Source organism: Dipodomys merriami, unplaced genomic scaffold, assembly GCF_024711535.1.
Source record: "Dipodomys merriami isolate MVZ:Mamm:240054 unplaced genomic scaffold, mDipMer1.0.p SCAF_156, whole genome shotgun sequence".
Lineage (NCBI taxonomy): Eukaryota > Metazoa > Chordata > Mammalia > Rodentia > Heteromyidae > Dipodomys > Dipodomys merriami.
In genome coordinates, this window is record NW_027202893.1 from 1,038,699 (window position 1) to 1,056,408 (window position 17,710).

The 17,710-nt window shown below is 40.8% G+C and overlaps 2 non-coding genes across 2 annotated transcripts; both read right to left on the minus strand.

Annotated features, from left to right (window-relative positions):
- Positions 1 to 704: 704 nt before the first annotated feature.
- Positions 705 to 778, minus strand: Trnan-guu (transfer RNA asparagine (anticodon GUU)). The gene has a single exon. It is a non-coding gene; the product is annotated as a tRNA-Asn (tRNA).
- Positions 779 to 3,680: 2,902 nt separating this feature from the next.
- On the minus strand, positions 3,681 to 3,751 carry Trnag-ccc (transfer RNA glycine (anticodon CCC)). The gene has a single exon. It is a non-coding gene; the product is annotated as a tRNA-Gly (tRNA).
- Positions 3,752 to 17,710: the final 13,959 nt, after the last annotated feature.

The following is a 17,710-nucleotide window of genomic DNA, read 5'->3' on the forward strand; positions in this document are numbered from 1 at the left end:
CAGGAGGCTGGGGAGTGAGCATCATGGTTTGAAGCCAGCCCAGGCAGGAAAGTCTCTGAGGCTCTTATCTTCAAATAACCATCAAAATGCCAGCAGTGGAAGTGTGGCTTAAGTAGTCCAGCATTAGCTTTGTGCAAAAAAGGTCCTGAGTTCAAGCCCAAACACGTGTGCAAGCGTGCACACACACACACACACACACACACACACACACAAATATCCGACCATGAAAATGACAATCTTGAGTCTACTGATAAAATGTAGCAATTTCTACAACCAAGCAATTTCTTTTTTTCTTTTTGGGTCCGATAGTGGGGCCTGAATTTTGGGCCTGGGCGCTCAAGGTTAGCGCTCCGGATTTTTGAAGAATCGAACCCAGGACCTCATACATGCAAGGCAAGTGCTCTACCACTGAGCCACCTTCCCAGCCCCCAGCTGAGCTATTTCTAAAACCAAGTACACCCTGCAGAGAAAAGACCATTAATATATTTACATTGCCCTGAGGCCACCTGAGAAAAGACATAAGAGCTCATGCTGCCAGAGGCCAAGCTCAGATAAACCTAACTTGCCTTTCAAGGACATTTCCCCATAGCAGATTTTCTGGGAGAAAGGGAAGCCAACTAAGATCACACTGGACGGCAAGTGAAAGATTTTGCCCTACCGGCCACACTTGGAATGTTTTAAAATTAGCCAAGTTGTAAAAGCCCCGTCCCTGGGTGGGCTCGAACCACCAACCTTTCGGTTAACAGCCGAACGCGCTAACCGATTGCGCCACAGAGACACAGCAGCAGGTCGTCTCTCATTCGAATGGGGAGTGAGCTCTCACTGGGCGCCGGCCAGCTTCACTTGCCAACACCTGAGTGAGAAGCTTCTGAAAGGCCTCAGAGCTGACTGCGAGGAATCAAATCGTTTTCATTTGAAATCAGATTATTTAGGGGCTGCAGAGAGAAACCGAAGGGGCTCCACTGCCTAGGCTGCTCAGAAGGTGCTGGTCCCCCCCCCCCCTCCGCCAACCCCCCACCATGGGTGGATCCTCAGTTTGTACTTATTGCATGAATACAATTGACAGACTAAATATACAAATGGGCAATGGCCAAACCATGCATAGAAAGAGAATTCTGGTCTGAAGCCTGCTGCCTCTTGCTCAGGAAAACCAACCACTTAGACCATAAACCACTCAGGTCTGTTGCCAGACTTGTAGGAAGTCAATTGATAGCTAATAAAAATTCAGGAAGCTAAGTGACTTCGGTAACAAATGGCTTCAGGAGGCCAGAAGGAAGGAAGGAAGGAAGGAAGGAGAGGGGAAGGGAAGGGGAGAGGGAAGGGAAGGTGATCCCCCCCCGCCCCCCCCCCCCGCCTTTTATTCCAGGATAAGAGTGTTCATAACGACAAATATACTAAATGTGATTTTTAAAAATGTTAGCCTAGTCTTGTTCACTGGTTTTTGTGGAAGTCAAAGGCTATTTTGTTTTTGCTTCATTTTGGGTTTTTGTTTCCTTTTGTTTTGTTTTTGGGTGGGAGAGATGGATTTTTTTTTTTTTTAACTGGCCTCACTATTTAGCCAAGGCTGATCTGGAACTATCTTCCCTTGTGGCTGTGATGTTGGCAGAAGTAAATCAGCACCAGTGATAAAGGCAACAGTTCTGAAGAACTAAGACTGGTTGGAGCCAGAGGAGAATTTTGGAAAATAGAATGGCTGTTTATATAATGTAATATTTATTTTATTTGATTAACACCTTCTTTTGACAAGGGCATTAAGGGAAGGAAACTTTTTTAATGGGGCATAAAATTTCTCTATAAATTCTTGTTTCTTTGAGGGAAATAATGAATTTCATAATATAATAAATTGTAATGCAAATAATATCTCACAGTTTATGTCATTTGCAAGTATTCACAAGTATATTTGTGAATAGGAAAAATGTTTTAAAAACTAAGACATTATGTAATGTATTGTAATTTTTATTTAAGAGATTTTCCAACAGAGATTTCCAACAGTTATAGCAAAGCACAGTATTGTTGGCTGAGATTTAAAAGAAAAAAAATCATTATACATAGAAAGTTCAAATGTCCAGGGCTGGGAAGGTGGCTCAGTGGTAGAGCACTTGCCTTGCATGCCTGAGGCCCTGGGTTTGATTCCTCAGCACCACATAAGCAAAAAGAAAAAAGCTGGAAGTGGCGCTGTGGCTCAAGTGGTAGAGCGCTAGCCTTGAGCTGAAGAGCTGAGGGACAGTGCTCAGGCCCAGAGTTCAGGCCCCATGACCAGATCCCCCCCCCCAAAAAAATAAGTTCAAATGTCCAAAGAAAAGTATTTTTTCCCCTATTAGCATATAGTAGTTGTGTATGTGTGTGAGTGTATATGCACACCTGTATGTATGTGCACCTTTACTAGGGCTTAAACTCAGAGCCCCGGCATTGTCTCTTAGCTTTTTGTCCTCAGGGCTGGTGTTCTACTACTTGAAACACAATTTTACCAGGTTAATTAGCATAAGTCTCACAGACTTTCCTACCTGGACTGGCCTCAAACCTGTGATCCTCAGATCTCAGCCTCCTGAGGATGCTAGTCTAATAGGTATGAGCCACCTGTGCAGGGTCAGCAAACATTAGTTTTACAAAGGTGACTTTTTTGTTGTCACATTTTCACACATGAGCACAAAGTCTCCCAATTAACCTCCCCCCTCTCTCTTTATTCCCTTTGTTTAAGCAATTTCAACAGTTTTCATCGTTCTATTTTCCTACTCCTAACAAGACACTTTGATCATCCGCATTCATCCCCCGCACCTCGAATACTCACCCTCAAACAGCTTATTTTACAGAAAGAAAAAAAGAATCTTTGAAAGCAAATACATATTACTAAGAGACATTAAGTGTCACTGGTTTGAAATGTGTTTTTAAAAAGGAAATCTTACACGGATGCTGTTCTTAGATTAAAAAAAAAAGAATGTTGAAATAAATGAATCACCTTTCTAGCATGACATACCTGTATTGCTCTGAAATTAAAACCTTTTCCAGGAGATCCCTAAGGTGCCAAGAAATTAAAAAAAAGAAAGAAAGAAAGAAAGCCCGTTCCCGAGTTCTGGAGTTTGTCTTCTCTCGTTAGGAATATGATTTTCAAGCCGACACCTGTTGACACACCTTGCCCGTAACACGGACCCGACCCCTTCTTGGAACAGAAAGTGGGCTGGCGAATCAGGCGAAGGTCTTGCTGGCTGCAGATGTTAATGGATGCGGTTCCCGGTAGCCGGGATTCAGACTCGGGGTCCTCTCCACTCCCCAAGCTCTTCAATCTGGCTTCTTCCCGAGGGACCCCGACACCTCCGGGTCCTTCTAGTGTCCCCGCCCCACCCCCTCCCGGGCTGCGGTTCCCGTCCTTTCTAAACGCTCTGCCGGCGGGCATGGCCCAGGGCTCAGCCTAAGGTCCAGCAAGCGAACCAGCAGTCAGCGCCCTACGGGGTTCCAGGGATCCGCACGATCAAGTAATATGGTTCTTGGTACCAATAGCCCAAATTGTGGCCATTCACTGTAGACAAGTTGTTCAAGCACTGCAGGACTTCGAATTAAACGTATTCGTGTATGTTTGATCATGCAGCCATTACCCAAAATGTCTCAGCGCAGTAGTTACCCGTACAATACAGTTTTTACAAAGTAGAAGTATAAGGACACACAAAGAATTGAAAAATGAGTCCTGCATTGGCCGGGAATCGAACCCGGGTCTCCCGCGTGGGAGGCGAGAATTCTGCCACTGAACCACCAATGCTCTCTCTTAGCTAACTGTCGGAAAGAGATCTGGAATAACTGAAAACATACCCAAAAGGGAGAAAGGTTTTCATTGGATTGAGTTAGTTTGCGTTTATTTGGTGTGGTTTTTATAGTGTAAGCTAAAAACTGACAGACATCAAAACAAAATGCTGTTCAAGTACCACGACCGCCAAAAACAAAACAAAACAAAATAAAAAACAAACAAAAAACCCCACAAATGCTTTCTGATAAGGTACATGTAACTAGACAAAATACCCGATTTGTCTGATCCACATTTTTTCGGGCTTCATAACAGTTTCTTTTAGAGGAAAAAAAATATATAGGAAAATCACCAGGTCCCTTGAGTAATGATCCTAAATCTTGAATTTTGAACCTCAAACAGCTGCCTTAGTGGTTCTGAGGGGGTCACCTAACCTGTGGGCTCGAGAAGAAAAATTCTAATCCAGGAAAGAAAGAAGGAAGTAGATGAAAAATTTAAATTCGAGGAAGAAGGAAACTTAGGGTCAGGACCAAGACAGAGATAATAAACAAATTTTGGTTGATGATGTTAGTTCATGTGTAGCTGGATGTGTTATGTTTAGTGAAAACAAACAAAAAACAAAACAAAAAAATACCCCCACCTTATCTAAAAAATAACAGAGCATAAAAAGACTGGAGATGTGGCCCAAGCAGTAGAGTTCCTGCCTAGCAAGCATGAAGCCCTGAGTTGTACTTTCAGTTCTGAAATAGACAGAGCTCCAGATTTTCTCTCCTTTGGAACAGTTCCTGTTCTGAGGTCCCAAACCTCCTCTCTTCATGTGCAATTGATTTGAGTCCTTGTGAAGCATGTATCCTATGTCCATAATAAACACATGACTGTTCAATTGATGACTTCTTGTCATAATAGCTATTGAAAAGTTAAGTCTTTTTTTGGATGACTCCTTTGGTTTCCCCCAAAAAAGTAAATAAAAGAAATATGCTAAAAGAAACTATATTTTGAGCCTGATGGCTCATACTTGTAATACTATCTATTCAAGAGACTGAGGTCTGAAGAGACCCCAGGTAGAGGCCAGTCAGGACAGAAGAGGTCATTAGACTTTACTCCAGAACAACTACCACTATCAGGGGAGGTGGGTTAGGTGATAGGGAGATAGTCTCACATGGTAGAAGGTCTTGAGTTCAAATCTTCATAGCACTGGAAGAAAAGGCACACTTTAAATTTCTTGGCTTCAGAAAGAGGCAACCTACATTCTGCAAACCCTTTTCTTTTTAGGGGGCAGGGGGGCTTTGGTATTGGTTTGAACTCAGGTTCTTGCACTCTCAATTGGCTTTTCTGTTCAAGCTCGGACCTCCACCTCCAGCTTTTTGCTGGTTAATTGGGAGCTAAGAGGAGCCATGAATAGTAAAACTTTTATGCCCTGGCTGACTTCAAAATGAGATCCTCAGACCTCAGCCTCTTCTTGAGTAGCTAGGATTACAGGTGTAAGCCACCTGGAACACACATTTTTCTCCTTTTTTTTTTTCTTTTTGTTAAACTTGTTTCTTCTTGTTAAATCAGGGCTGGGGATGGTTAAGGGACTTGTGGTTTCCTGTTTATCTTCTCTTTCCTATCAGCAAATCATCCTAGCAATGATTTTTCACCCCAACAGTGACGGTTGTTTCTCTCCTCTCCTCCCCTCCTCTCCCCTCCCCTCCCTCCTCCCCCCCTCCTCTCCTCCGTTTAAAATTTCAGAGGCAGCCTCGAGACAACCCCTCACAGCCACCAGCATCGGCCCTGGGCTTCCACTCTTCAGAGACTCTTCTCTGAGTCTCCGTGGCATAGTGCTTCCCTTGACCTCTAGAGACAACAACTTCCTCCTGAGATGTCAGACTTCAGCTATGTGGGATTCATCACCCAAATAATCAAGTTCTCTTAACCTAGGCCTCATACTACTTTTGTTCCTCAACCCTAAATGGACCATTTCTTCCTACAGTTCTTAGGTTAGTTACCTCATGCCCTTTCCTTTTCTGACCTGTGATGCCTATTTAATTCCTTGTATAATTTTCTCTCTGGTGTACTGATGGGCATCTGCTTTGTTCTCGTTAGGCTATGTTGTTCCCATGGCCACTGACCATCCTCCCCTGAGGCCCCCTCCTGGTTCTCAGGAAAACCTCACCCCTGACCTTAGTGCAGGACGCCAGCAGCATCAGTATTCCCCCACCATAAACCAGAAGCAGAACTGTTTGCACCATCAATTCCCAACAGAACAGATCCAATCATCAACTCCCAACGAGAGAGGACAAAGAAATTCCAAAGGGTCACACTCTAGAATGTATCAAAACCTAAGCCTCCCACATTCCCTGCTCTTCCTTTCTCTGACCCTGCTCAATGTTACGTGGACTCAGTCCCTCTGCAGCCATGACTAAAGCCTGTCCAGGTCTACTGAGGACTCTGCCTTCTGTCTCTCCTCTCGTCCACTTGCTCTTTCCTAACACTCATAATTCAGTTTCCTAATTTATACTATCTCCCCTCCTTCATATTTCTTTTTTGAATGACACAGTACTACACACCAACTTACCTAGAATGATTGCCTCTAGTCAATCTGTGAAACAACTTTTTTTCCTTTTTTTTTTAATCGTGAAAATACTGTACAGAGGGGTTACAATTACATGGCAAGATAATGAGTACATTTCTTATCAAGCATTGTAGCCTTCTCCTTTGTTTCCCCTTCCCTTCCCATCCTCCCCCGTCCCGCCCCCCCCACCCAGCCCTCCCCCCCACAACCAAAGTTGTAAAGTTTGTTTTCCACATATGACTTGTATGTCTCATTGTTGCAATGAGTCCACCTGTATCCCTATGTAAACGATTTGTTTTTCCCTTCCCCTCCACAAATTATAACAACATCAAATACAGTGAAAGCAGGGGTTATACTGTGGGGGAGGGACATACAAAGAAACAAAGAAATAATCTTATAAATGTGTTAGAAATGTGAAACAACTTTTAATTGCAAATCATTGTGATTTAGAAGAGCCATGAACAGTAACATTTGTAGATACATACCCAGTGAGGGGAATTGTAGGGTTGCACCATGTATAACTCTCAAATCTGCTGAGCATATATCGTTGCAATATTTTATAAAGCCTTCCTGTGTTTAGCTTTTATGTAGAGAAAGTCTTAAGAATTAAATACATTTAGATCTGTGGTAGGCACTGAATCTTCCCACATGGTCGACAACTAACCCTTCTCTTTCTGCTCTGGCAGATAATAAATCTTCATAGGTACAAATTGAACTCATTTCTCTCATTTTTATTTATTGATTATAGAAATTTAGTTTATTTAATCTATATGTGTTCTATTAGATATCTTGGATTAATTTTTCCCATTAAAATTTAAATAATGAAAATATCTAACCATGTATTTCAATTTAGTGGTAACGTTTTCAAATACAAAATCTTAAGTGAATATTTGTGTATAAGACACATGATTCCAGATACTTTCAAGAGGGATTAATAAGCCTCCTATTTCTGATTTTGAATATGACTAAAAGAAAGAAAATGCTAACCATTTGTGGATTTGTTTATATATTCATTATCAAGCATGTATTGATGGTCTGAGTGATCTTATAAATCAAAATACAAATGAAGCAGGAACAGTGACTTCTTTTCCCCGGAAAATGCTTATGCTTAGAGAATCAAAACATATTATGTATATGACATATATATTAAACAGACTTTTAAAAAGGATTCCTGGTAGGATAGTCTACACTCCATACAAGCAAGAACAGTAACACAGAAAAGGAGCAATTGGAATAGGCTGCAAAAATCAAGAGGTTTTCTGAACAAGATCTTGAAGAAATATGAAAATAATCAAAAGAATTGCACAAGGAAACAAAATCATATGAGAAGATTACCCAACATTACCTCACTCTCATTCTCATCTTCTCCCCCTTAATTTCCCCATTTCTCTTAATTTACAGAAGTGAGTTTTGGGGGTTTTTTGTTTTTGTTTTTGTTTTAATGTTGAGGTTTTATATAACTATTGGGAAATGGGGAGGAAGAAAATGGTTTCTCTTTCAGTTAGAATTCATCCCAGTAGTGATCCTTCATAATTTAATGGAAATAGTGCATTTGACTAGAGAATAGGCACTCAGTCACTAAAATGTAAGCCCAGAACTTAGAAGGCTACAGCAGGAAGATTGTGAAGTTCAATACCAGCCTAGGAAAGGAGGCCCTGACTAAAATGCCATAAACAAACTGAGCAGTGGAATGGGAAAGAATGCGGTTATAAATGCAATTGTAATTTAGGAATCTCTTCAATGGTTAGCATTTAGTTACTTAGGCTGCTGCTAATGAAAAGGGATTCATTCAAGCCTTTGATACATTTGTAGGCACCAACAATAGACACAGTTTATTTGACACAATCTGCTATAATCAGTTATTATTATTATTATTATTATTATTTTTTGTCGGTTGTGGGGCTTGAACTCTGGGCCTGGGCGCTGTCCCTCAGCTCTTCAGCTCAAGGCGAGCGCTCTACCACTTGAACTACAGTGCCACTTCCGGTTTTCTGGTGGTTTATTGGAGATAGGAGTCTCACAGTCTCTCCTGCCCGGGCTGGCTTTGAACCGCGATCCTCAGATCTCAGCCTCCTGAGTAGCTAGGATTACAGGCGTGAGCCACCAGCGCCCGGCAATCAGTTATTATTTTACATTAATTTTGTAGCATCTTCATGGAGTCAAGAGAGGAGAAGCCAGAGGACTCAATCTATAATGGTTTGAGCAGAAAAGCCAGCCAATCTGGAAATTTCGGCCTATAGAAATTGCAGATGTCAGGACAATCTGAGAAACACTAATCTGCCTGAAAGGTTGGGGTCAGAAGACTACAAAAAAATGACAGGAAGTTTTTAAGGAAAAATATTATAGATTCTTACCCAAGGAGTCAAAACCTAAGGAGCAGGGTTATTCATGACTGTTTCTTATATACACTAAAAGCATACTTCTAATTCAAAAAAAAGAAAAAAGAATGACAGGAAGGATAGGACACCAAATCACAACCTTACAGGTAACAGAAAAGAAACCCACCAATCAGAAAGCCATCCTCAAGGACTCCAAATGTCCCTATTTAAGGCCAATCTCCTAACAAGGAAGGTGGGCAAGATGGCAGAAATGGGTTGAAGTGTTGAAGTCTTTCTTGTCTTTCCTGTGGCATGTCTATGTCATGTCCTTTCTATCACCTTTACTTATTAGCACACCCTCCATTAATCTTTCTCTTGCCAGACACAAGGACTGAGGTCATTCAGCTGCCCTAAACTTTCTGGTAACATACTTAGTGCATTGGCTGGAAAGTTAGGGATTAAGCATGTCTTTTTCTGACTTGGGCTCATCAAATGGTTAGGGTAATACTAACTCTAGCTCAAACAGGGTCTTTACTGAGTTCTACCTTAATATCTTAAATAATAGTTAAGAGAAATGTCATCTCCCATTTCTTTTGAATACAAAAAGCCTGTATTTACCCTCTGAAAATTCAGAAGATATACAACACATACTAGTTTACTACTAAGTGCTAGCCACTTAAATAGAAATGTGGTTAGTTTTTTATTTTTATTTTTTCCACATCCCTACTCCAAAGGTTAATTTTCTCCCAAGAAGACCCAGCTTTGATTCAATTTCGTCCTTATTCTCTTCCACATAATATAGTTGCTAATTGCTTGTGAGAAAGATTGAGAGACGCACACTTGGGGTTGGTTAGCTATAATTATGATTTTGTCAAGGCTTTAATCATTGTATCTCTGTGCACAAAGTTAGACTTGGAACTACTTTATGTCTTATTTACTCTGTGTGCATATATATGTGTGTGTTTGTACCACTTACTTTTTGACCAAGAGGTTACTCACTTAGTTCCTTTTAGCTTTATCTCATGTGCAAAATTAACATAATAGTAACATATTCTTTTTTTTTTTTTTGTCGGTCATGGGGCTTGAACTCTGGGCCAGGCACGGTCCCTCAGCTCTTCAGCTCAAGTTGAGAGCTCTACCAATTGAGCCACACTGCCACTTCCAGCTTTTTCTGCTTATGTGGTGCAGAGGAATGGAACCCAGGGCCTCATGAATGTGAGGAAAGCACTCTACCACTGAGCCACCTTCCCAGCCCCAATAGTAACATATTCTTAAGAAAGTAAAATGTTGAAATTTTCCAGCTTTTTTTGGATGGATGAATTGACTTTCAGTTCTGATTCTTTGTCTTTCCAGTGAATTTTATTTTCACTTCCTACTTAGAATCAGCTTACTGGCTTCAGAGGAAGAGAAACCAAACTTCGTGACTAGGAACGAGTCAGACTATGTGTGCCAAACTTACTCCTTTTTTTTTTTTTTTTTTTTTAATTTTTTTTTTTTTTTATCCGGTTGTGGGGCCTGAACTCTGGGCCTGGGCGCTGTCCCTCAGCTCTTCAGCTCAAGGCTAGCGCTTTACCACTTGAGCCACAGCGCCACTTCTGGCTTTTTTCTTTTTGCTTATGTGGTGCTGAGGAATCGAACCCAGGGCCTCAGGCATGCAAGGCAAGTGCTCTACCACTGAGCCACCTTCCCAGCCCGCCAAACTTACTCTTATACTGGATAAAACGCTAAAATTAAAGTCACTGTACAAAAATTTGTAAGGACTAGGACTTTCTTCGGCCCTTCCCCCAAGTACAATATTTTCATAAAATTATCTATGTACAATAGAGTCTTGCTGAGTCCACCAAGCCACACGTACCCTACCTTTAGGTCTGTAGGCTCAGAGCTTTTCATAGTTTGAGAAAACCTGATGTGACTCCATAAAACAATGATGGTCATACAGTAAAGGTTACTCATTGCTTAGCTTGAGAGATGATAGATAGATGATAGATAGATAGGTAGATAGATAGACAGATAGATAGATAGATTCTTAGGTACAAATCAAGTTCATGTTTAAAATATATAACAAAACATAATGAAATGAGAATTTTAAGAGTTTTCTCCATAGAAAAAAATCTATAAATCATAATAAATTTTATTTTATTTTATTTTATTTTATTTTATTTGTGAACATACTGTACAGAGGGGTTACAATTACATGGGCAGGATAATGCATACATTTCTTACCAAGCATTGCAGCCTCCTAAATCATAATAAATTTTAAAAGAAAAACATATTATCATCTAAATTTAAAGAGAAAAGGAACCCAATAAAATTTAACATTCATTTAGGAAAATTCATTTAGGAGCTCTAGTAGAAGTAAGCATTTTCCTGAAAAAAAAAAAATCTATCTAAAAGCTTATATGAGAATAGCCACATAAGGATTAGAAAGATAAAATAAAGCTAAATATGTGCAGATAATATGAATGTCTATAAAGAAACACAAAAGAATCTGTAAATAATATGATAAAGTAAAATACCTGTATGTAAAAAATAAGTTCTTATTAACTTAAATGCATTTTCATTATTTCATTAATAAGCATTTAGAGAATGCAAACTATAAGTTGCCATGAATTAACAAAGACATGTATATATGTACAAATATTATATATATCACTTTATTGTATTTCATAGAATAGTTTTTTGTTTGTTCATTCAGGGTTTTGTTTTGCTTTTTACAAATTGAAGGTTTATGGCAACCCTGCAACAGTAAATCTCTGGTGATATTTTTCTAGTATCCTCATTTTATGTTTCTGTCACATTTTGGTATTTCTTGCAGTATTTGAAACTTCTTCATTATAGCTGTTGTAGCGATTAGCCAGTCATCTATGATCTTTGATCTTTGATGTTACTACTGTCATTGTTTTGGGATCCGTGAGCTGCACACACATAGGCTGTTGTATGTATTCTGACTGTTCTGTTAGCTGGCTATTTCCTCATCTCTTTCCCTCTCTCCAGTGAAAGGAAGATTCACAGGTCTCTGGCTTTAAATCAAAAGCTGGAAATGAGTAAGCTTACTTGTTGGAGGGCTAAACAGGCTTAAACCTAGGCCACCTGAAGCAGTTAGCCAAGCTATAAGTATAAAGGAAAAGTTCTTGAAGGAAATTTAAAGTTCTACTCCAGTAACCACAGAAATGGTGAAAAGTGGAGGTGTGGCTCAAGGGTAGAACACCAGCCTTAGGCAGAAAAAGCCAAACAGAAGCTTCAAGGCCCTGAGTTCAAGTCCCAGTACACTCTCTCTCTCTCTCTCTCTCTCTCTCTCTCTCTCTCTCTCTCTCTCTCTCTCTCTCTCTCTCACACACACACACACACACACACACACACACACACACAAACGATGAGAAAGCAAAACAACCCTGTTGCTGGTGTAGAGTATTTTAGTGGTCTGGAGAGAATATCAAATGAGCAATGTTTCCTTAAACCAAAGTTTAATCCAGAGCCAGGCCCACTTACTTCAGTTTTATGAGAACTGTGAGAGGTGAGAGAGCTGTAGAAGCAAAGTTTGCGGCCAGCAGAGGTTGGTTTAAGGGGAAAAAAGCCACCACAATCACTTGAAAGAGCAAAAGGAAGTAGCAAACCCTGATACAAAATTTACAGCTGATTATTGTTCATTGTCAATTATCATAGAGATAACAGTAGAACAGATAAGCAACAGATTCCCAACAGAGGTAAACAGATTTACCCAGGATGCCTGCAGGTGCTTTGATAAGCAAGAGGGAAATCAATGTCTATCTTCAAAGTCCACCCAAAGCTTCAAAGGACAGGCTATCTGCTCTTAGAGGCTAATGTAGCTGGTGGCTATAAATTGAAGCCAATGTTCATGTTCAATTCTGAAAACCCTACTAAGTCTACTCTGCCTGAACTCTACAAAGGCACCAGTAAGGCCTGCATAACACATCTGTTTATAATGTGATATGCAAATATCACATTATGCAAGGTGATATGCAAATATTGTAACCTGACTGTTGAGATCAGCTCTGAAACAAAGATGTCTTTCAAAATATTTCATCTTCTTGTCAATGCACCTGGTCACTCAAGAGCTTGGCTGGGGATGTGCAATGATATTAATTTTGTCTTTAGGCTAACTAACACATTAGCCCTTCTGTAGTCCATGGGCCAAGGAGTAGTTTTGACTTTCCAGTCTTATTATTTAAGAAATACATTTTGTAAAAGTATATAACTATTCTGTTTAGAGATTCTGCTAATGAATCTGAACAAAGTAAAACTTTCCCGAAAAAGATTCATTATTCTAAATACCATTAATAATACTGGTGCTCTATGGGAGGAAGGCAAAATTTCAGCATGTATGGGAATTTAGAAAAAGGTAATTCCAACCCTTATGAATGATTTTGAGAGGTTCAAGTCTTTAGCGCAAGGAACTGCAAAAACAAGAGTGCTAGAATTAAAAATAGAACCTGAAGATAAGATTGGTGGGTAGTTGTGGGTACATACAGAGGCTTGAACTCAAGGCCTGGGCCTGGGCTGCTGTTCCTGAGATTTTGCACTCAAATGACACCTCCACTTCTGGCTTTTCCTGGTCAATTTGAGATAGGAGTCTTTAAGGTTTGTCAGCCTGAGCTGGCTCTGAGCTGTAATCCTCAGATTGTAGTCTCTTAAGTAGCTAGGATTACAGGCATTAGCCTCTCGTACCCTGCTTTTTCTTGGTTTTAACAATAATATCTTCTGGCCATTTTTCATTTTTAACACCATTTGTAGGAGCAGTATTTTTTTTAATATACACTTTGAGGAACAATTTGAGGTTGGCTAAACTGTTCATGATTGCAGCTGATGACAATTTTGGTTGTGCCACTGAAATAACTGAATGATCATCTTGTAGTACAGATAAAGCCTTGCTTATATCTTGTTCTTTGGATACAAGATTGGCTTAAATACCCTCCAAAACTTGCCTTATAATAATACCATCTACGGTTGCTTTAAGAACATTCTAAATATCATGTAAATAGATACTTAGGGAGATATGGAACAACTTCTACCACATCTCGAGAATCATTTTCCTGCCATGGGTCACCACCACTAAAAACCACATCTTATGTAGAGATTCCATAAATTTGAACTCATAGTTCACAGTTTCAATGTAGTTTTCAGAAGGTTGTCTTTGAAGGGTTTAGTTATATTTGCCACATTAATAGTGGTGTAGGACTGCCTGGTGATGTCAGAAGAGATAATGGGGAACACTGAGATGTCTTGAGACGTGTTCTTGGCCACCCATTCACAGACATCAAGCTGACAAGTTCTTATTGCTTGTGTGTGAGTTATGGAAACTGTAAGGTATATTAAGTAGGTAGGTTTCATTAGGTAACCGATGAAGAGAAAACCACATGCTATTCAGGCAGGAAAAGAAGTTTATTTACCAAACTGCTGCCCCTGCCATGCCTGGTGGAGAGGCATGACCAAAAGAGAAAACCCACCCCCAGGCCAGGGGAAAGGTAGAGGTGCGGCCTGGTGGGGGAAAGGTGTGGCCACAAAGGATCTGGATGTGACCTCAGGACCCGAGACCCATGTTTGGTCAGATGGAAGGCCAGGGGGGCCCAGGATGTAACCTAGCAGGAGGGGGGAGGAGAAGGGTGTGATCGCTTCCAGCTGTTACCTAGGTAACACAGATACTGGTTGGAAACTTAGCCAAGAGGTGGGGAGGTGTCTGCACTGGGTCTGCACGGCAGCCTTTTGATAATTATGAAAAAGGGTGAAGATTCTCTCTGGCTACTTCCTGCTGGCAAGGGGCATCGAATTAGGGTAAAAGGCAAGGTAGAGATGTGGTCCTCTCCCAGAGAAGGCAGCAGCAGCCCCTTGGTAGTAGTTCTTGAATGAAGTCTGGAAGAAGTCTCTTGAGGCAGGAGGAGCGGGGCAAAAAAAATGCCAGAGAGCAAACAAACGGCAAGAGGAAAGGTTTGGGGAAGAAAATTAAAAATTGGATGACTTGGCTAGAATGGCTAGTTCTTATCTCCTGCATTCCAGGCTGCCCTGGAGTTGGTAGAAATGTCCCTAGCTACTTCTGGCATCTGGTGACTAAGTAGGGAAAAGCGTCAGGTAACAAAGGCAAGAATGTAAATTCCTGTCCAGAAGGTAGACAGGTATGGACATTAGATGGGCAGGCTTCTTACTTCTATTGACCTCCCGGCTCTGGTTAGTTTTGAAAGGGCAGGCACAAAGTGGCTGATGTGATATCATCTCCTCTTATTCCTCTCCATGGTCCCTTGTTCCCCAGACTGGCTGAGTCTAGGTGCTCGTTGCTAGGATGGCTCGTCCCAGTTGGTATTCACGGAGGTTTGAATTCAAGGCCTGGGCACTGTCCCTGAGCACTTCTGCTTGAGGCTAGCCCTCTACCACTTGAGTCACAGTACCACTTTCAGTGTTTGGCTGGTTAATTAGAGATAAGAGTCTCGTGAGCCAAGCCTGGCTCTTTGCCGGTTAGTTGGGAGGTGGAGTCTCAGGGACTTTTCCGCCCGGGCTGGTTTTGAACTGTAATCTTTGCCACAAAAATCCTTTATGATTTCCAATTAAAGCACAAGGAGATCAAACAGAAATAAGTAGCGCTTATCTGATCCTTATCAAGGAGCAGATATTCTGCAATGACAAAGCTCAGTAGATGTGATGAGAGGTTTAGCACAGATATAGTATTGCTTTCTGGTGACCCCAAGGGTGCTTAAGTTAACCAAAGTTCACAAGAGGTTCTTCTGGCCTACACTTGTTTCAGTTTCACTAACATAACAACATAGCCAGCCTTTTCCAGGTCAGGCTGGGTAAGATTACAAACCTAATATTACACAAAGAATGCCACACAAGAGTCTTAGTTTTTACAAATCCAAAGCTGCATGTGATGGAGTCAGGCATGAGTCCAGTCTATGGTGGAAGTAGTCAGGATGGTCTAGTCAAGAGTGAGACTGTCTTCCAGATTGGAAGAGATGGACTGGATCTGGACTACGTATAGACTGGCTGGCACTGAACTACGAATTCAAACTGAACAAAATTCAGGAATCTCAGACCATTTAAACCAAGTAACTTGATTACAATGCCAGATAAATTTACACAGACACAGACATACACACATAGGCGTGTGTACACACATTTACACACACTACACACTGTGCACATTAAGTTTTACAGCATGCAAAAATGAATAATGGCCATAGACTCTTGGAATTCCAGCAGTAAGATGACATTATTTTGCCCAATATTTTAGAACCACATGGTCAGTGCTAGAATAGGCAACACCAAACAAAAAAGGCAAAACTCAAACCCCAGTTTTTTTTTGACAACAATGTTTACTCATCTTTGCTAACAAAGCACATCAGATGATCCGGTTTCAGTTTCCAGGGCCTGTGAAAAGAGGTAGCAACTTGTTAGCAAAGCACATTAGAATAAATGGGTGGAGGAGTAGAAAGCTTGGTGGAAGGGTAAGGGTCAGAGGAAGCCAAACCCTTAACCCACCATGTGGCCAAGATGGCGAACCCAAGATGGCGAATTTCTGAAAAAGTCATGATGGTAACTGTGGGATCATGGTTTTGCTCATTTCCTGCATCAGAGTCGCAGCCACCATCTTTTTCCTGTGCTTCCAGGAGCCTTTTCATCCTCTCCCTAACTGTTCTTCCCATTTCTTCTTTTTAGCTGCATCCTGGTAATGCTGTCCAATCTGTGGGCAGGCCATCTCCTGACACCCTGCCTTCATAATCAGCTGCTTCTGTGACACCTTCTGCAGTATAGACTTTGTCTTCATCATATGAATATGAATTTGTTTCTATGACAGTATTTTTAATTTGCAACCTTATTATGTTTTGGGTTCACCTGGGGTCATCTACCATTATTCTTTCCCAGTGTTTCCCCCAGCACCTACCTACTTCTCTGCATTAACTCATTCAACTCTTAGATTTCATTGAGCTCTTAAATTATTCTTTTGAATTCTTTAGGCTTTTATCCACTTTGACATCTTTTGAATCTTCACTATGGATTATGCACTTTATCAGGTGACCTACTAATTCGTTGATTTGGTTGTTGCTATTTGTTTTTTGTTGTTGTTGTTGTTCTTTGTATTGATACTTGTGTATCCACAGTAGCTTCTTTGGTTGTGATTTGTGAGTTTTGGTACTACACATATGGTATTGGAGACAGGATCCAATGTCTCTGGCAAGTGTTGTAAGAATGAGGACAATGGTGTATTCAGCAGCATAAATAGGATATATTCCTCTGTACTTCCTACTACTATGGCAGTGGAGCCTCCCCATCTGGAGTAGGGATCTCCACAGGCAATGTTGATAGTAACTGTGTAACTGAAATAGATGTTCATGCTGATTTTTACCAAAAATGGAAGATTGATCCTTCCTGTATCCCCCTATCTAGAGGTGCAAAGGCTGGCTTGCATTGGAAGTATTTCCCTCATACACAGCCCAGAGGCAGGTGAGTCTTCTGCATTCCGATGACTAAACATTAGCTAACTCTTGCATTCAGTATAAAAGTGGAAAATTCCTAGGTTCCCATGGCTCATGTCTATAATCCTAGCTACTTAGAAGGCTGAGATGTGAGGATCCCAATTCAAAGCCAGCCAGAGCAGGAAAATCTATAAGACTCTTTTAACTCCGATTGATCACCAGAAAGCTGGAAGTGGAGCTGTGGCTCAAGTGGTAGTATGCTAGCTTTGAGCCAAAAAACTCAGGGACAGCACTCAAGCCCTTAGTTCAAGGCCCAGGACTGTGATCCACATACCAATAAATAAATAAATAAATAAATAAATAAATAAATAAATAAATAATAAATAAATAAAATTTTAAAAAGTGGAATTTTGCCATAGTCCTGCCCTGCCAAACAAAAATGGTAGAAGAATGTAATCAGAATAGAATGCCATGAAAAGTTTAGCCCTTCCCTTGGATTCAGAAAGTTCTTAACCCCCAAACTAAATGGTTGGCCACATATGTAGGGTTATGACAACAGAGAAAGCATGCTTTGAGAATTAGGGATGTATTTTCCAGAAAAGGAACATGGTGAAAATGGTCAGAAATGGCAATTTCCTTCCTCTTTTCTAATTTTGGCTCTGAGAGCCCCCAGCAGAAACTCTTC